The 3,784-nt window shown below is 49.5% G+C and overlaps 1 pseudogene across 1 annotated transcript; it reads left to right on the top strand.

The window, feature by feature from the left end:
• The first annotated feature begins 2,201 nt into the window (after positions 1 to 2,201).
• On the top strand, positions 2,202 to 3,784 carry LOC111547158 (annotated as a pseudogene). Its single transcript, XR_002733041.1, has one exon. The product of XR_002733041.1 is annotated as a hsp90 co-chaperone Cdc37 pseudogene (transcript).

The raw sequence follows: 3,784 nt of genomic DNA on the forward strand, positions 1-3,784 counted from the left end.
TCCTTCCTTCCTTCCTTCCTTCCTTCCTTCCTTCCTTCCTTCCTTCCATTTGTCCATGCATCCATCCAAGAAATGGCTTCCTAATTGGTAGCCACCTAGTCCACTCTTGATCTCTTGGTAGTTCATTCTCCTCACACAGTAGTCTAAGTATTTTCTTTTTCTTTTTTGTTTTTCTTTTTTTTTTTTTTTGACAAAGTCTCACTCCGTCTCCTAGGCTGAAGTGTAGTGGCACCATCTCTGCTCACTGCAAACTACGCTTCCCAAGTTCAAGCGGTTCTCCTACCTCAGCCTCCTGAGTAGCTGGGACTACAGGCACACACCTCCATACCCAGCTAATTTTTGTATTTTTAGTAGAGATGGTGTTTCACTATGTTGGCCAGGCTGGTCTCAAACTCCTGACCTCGTGATCTGCCTGCCTAGGCCTTCCAAAGTGCTGGGATTACAGGCGTGAGCCACCGTGCCTGTTGTTCTTTTTCTTTCTTAAATCATTAACTGGATTCAATTACTCTTATTTAAAACCTTTCAATAGCTTGCCATTGTACTGAAATTCTGCTGACCTCACCAACCACTCTGTACTCTCTGTTTCAGCCACACTGATGTTTCTGCTTCTAGAACAGCCCAAGTTCTTTCTGATTCCAGCCCCTTTTCAACGGCCATTTCCTCTCTTCGGAATACTTCTCTCAGACTGTAAAAAACTTCCCCTTTCTCATCTTTTGGTTTCTAGTTTAAATTTCTTTTTTTTTTTTTTTAATTTTTAATTTTACTTACTTATTTTTGAGACGGAGTCTTGCTCTGTCACCCAGGCTGGAATGCAGTGGCGTGATCTCAGCTCACTGCAACCTCCTCCTCCTGGGTTCAAGAGCGATTCTCTGCCTCAGCCTCCCGAGTAGCTGGGACTACAGATGCATGCCACCACGCCCGGCATATTTATTTATTTTTTTGTATTTTCAATAGAGATGGGGTTTCCCCATGTTGCCCACGTTGGTCTCAAATTCCTTGCCTCAAGTGATCTGCCTGCCTCGGCCTCCCAAAGTGCTGGAATTGCAGGTGTGAGCCACTGTGCCCAGCCTAAATTTCATCTAAGAGCGTTTCCCCAACCACCAAATCTAAGTAACTATCTTCCCATCTCTAATTCAGTTTATTTCCTACATAGCTTGTTCCAATCTAAAATTCTCTTGCTTAGATTTTTCTGTGTGTATGATCTATTCACCCCAACCCTCAACTGGAAAGTAAACTCTATCATTCATGTCCTATCCCAGGGGCCTAGTACAATGCTTGGCTCACAGTGGGTGTGGAATAAGTATTTGTAGAGTGAATGGATGAATGAACATATGCCTGCTGTATTGCAGACACAAGCTCTGACACAGGCACCACAAAAAGGTTTATGTTTTTCCTTCAAGAAAGTCAGAATATAGCAGGGCAGCCTGATCCCCAAGAATATAGTTATAATAAAAGGCAGTAAACCTATAGCAGACCCACACGCTAGATTCTGAATGATACAGAAAAGGGCTTTTTGGTGATGTCTTTAAATAAAAATTTCTGGAAATACAAATCCTTAGCTTTACCACTTGCCTAACTTAACTCTGTAAAACTGCAAATGAGTCTCATAGAATAAGGTTGCCTGGCATATAGCAAGTGTTCAGTAAATGTAAATGGGTGAATGCATAAAGTGACAGAGGTGATGCAGATTCTAACAGCAGTCCCTCAAATAAATATACATAGTGTTGACTCTTGAACAATATGGGGGCTAGTGGCACTGATCCCCTGTGCAATTGAAAATATGCATATAACTTTTTTTTTTCTCTCTCTCTTTTTGAGACGGTCTCACTCTGTTGCTCAGGCTAGAGTGCAGTGGCATGATCACTGCTTACTGCAGGCTTGACCTCCTTGGGCTCAAGCAATTTTCCCACCTCACCCTCTTTAGTAGCTGAAACTATAGGTGTGTGCCACCATGCCTGGCTAATTTTTGCTTTTTTTGTAGAGATAGGGTTTTGCCATGTTGCTGAGGCTGGTCTTAAACACCTAGGCTCAAGTGATCCTCCTGCCTTGGCCTCCCAAAGTGCTGGGACTACAGGCATGAACCATTGTTCCCTGGGCTGCATATAACTTTTGACTCTCCAAAAAATTTGCTAACAGCCTACTGTTGACAGGAAGCCTTACTGATAATGTAAACAGCCTATTAAAACACATTTTTGGAACCGAGCCGTAGCGGGCTGGGCCACCAAGGCAAGATGGTGGACTACAGCATGTGGGACCACATTGAGGTGTGTGATGATGAAGAGGAGATGCACCCCAACATCGACACGGCTAGCCTCTTCCACTGGCGGCATCAGGCCCGGGTGGAGCGCATGGAGCAGTTTCAGAAGGAGAAGGAGGAACTGGACAGGGGCTGCTGCGAGTGCAAGCGCAAGGTGGCCGAATGCCAGAGGAAGCTGAAGGAGCTGGAGGTGGCTGAGGGCGGCAAAGCAGAGCTGGAGCGGCTGCAGGCGGAGGCACAGCAGCTGAGCAAAGAGGAGCGGAGCTGGGAGCAGAAGCTGGAAGAGATGCGCAAGAAGGAGAAGAGCATGCCCTGGAACGTGGACACACTCAGCAAAGACGGCTTCAACAAGAGCATGGTCAACACCAAGCCTGAGAAGACAGAGGAGGACTCAAAGGAGGTGAGGGAGCAGAAACACAAGACCTTCGTGGAAAAGTATGAGAAACAGATCAAGCACTTTGGCATGCTCCGCCGCTGGGATGACAGCCAAAAGTACCAGTCAGACAATGTCCACCTGGTGTGCGAGGAGACGGCCAATTACCTGGCCATCTGGTGCATTGACCTAGAGGTGGAGGAGAAATGTGCACTCATGGAGCAGGTGGTCCCCCAGACAATCGTCATGCAGTTTATCCTGGAGCTGGCCAAGAGCCTGAAGGTGGACCCCCGGGCCTGCTTCTGGCAGTTCTTCACTAAGATTAAGACAGCCGATCGCCAGCACATGGAGGGCTTCAACGACCAGCTAGAAGCCTTCAAGGAGCGTGTGCGGGGCCGTGCCAAGCTGCGCATTGAGAAGGCCATGAAGGAGTACGAGGAGGAGGAGCGCAAGAAGCGGCTTGGCCCGGACGGCCTGGACCCCGTTGAGGTCTACTAGTCCCTCCCCGAGGAACTCCAGAAGTGCTTCGATGTGAAGGACGTGCAGATGCTGCAAGACGCCATCAGCAAGATGGACCCCACCGACGCGAAGTACCACATGCAGCGCTGCATTGACTCCGGCCTCTGGGTCCCCAACTCTAAGGCCAGTGAGGCCAAGGAGGGAGAGGAGGCAGGTCCTGGGGACCTGCTGCTGGAAGCTGTTCCCAAGACAGGAGATGAGAAGGATGTCAGCGTGTGACCTGCCCCAGCTACCACTGCCACCTGCTTCCAGGCCCCTATGTGCCCCTTTTCAGAAAACAGATAGATGCCATCTCGCCCGCTCCTGGCTTCCTCCACTTGTGCTGCTCAGCCCAGCCCGGGGGGCCCGCCCAGCCCTCCCTGGCCTCTCCACTGTCCCCACTCTCCAGTGCCCATTCAAGTCTCTGCTTTGAGTCAAGGGGCTTCACTGCCTGCAGCCCCCCATCAGCATTATGCCAAAGGCCCGGGGGTCCGGAGAGGGGCAGAGGTTGCCAGGCTGGTCCACCAGGTAGTAGGGGAGGGTCCCCAGCCAAGGGGCCAGCTGTGGTCACTGGGCTCTGTTTTCACTGTTCGTCTGCTGTCTGTGTCTTCTATTTGGCAAACAGCAATGATGTTCCAATAAAGAGTTTCAGATGC

The sequence above is a fragment of the Piliocolobus tephrosceles genome, chromosome 4, assembly GCF_002776525.5.
Source record: "Piliocolobus tephrosceles isolate RC106 chromosome 4, ASM277652v3, whole genome shotgun sequence".
Lineage (NCBI taxonomy): Eukaryota > Metazoa > Chordata > Mammalia > Primates > Cercopithecidae > Piliocolobus > Piliocolobus tephrosceles.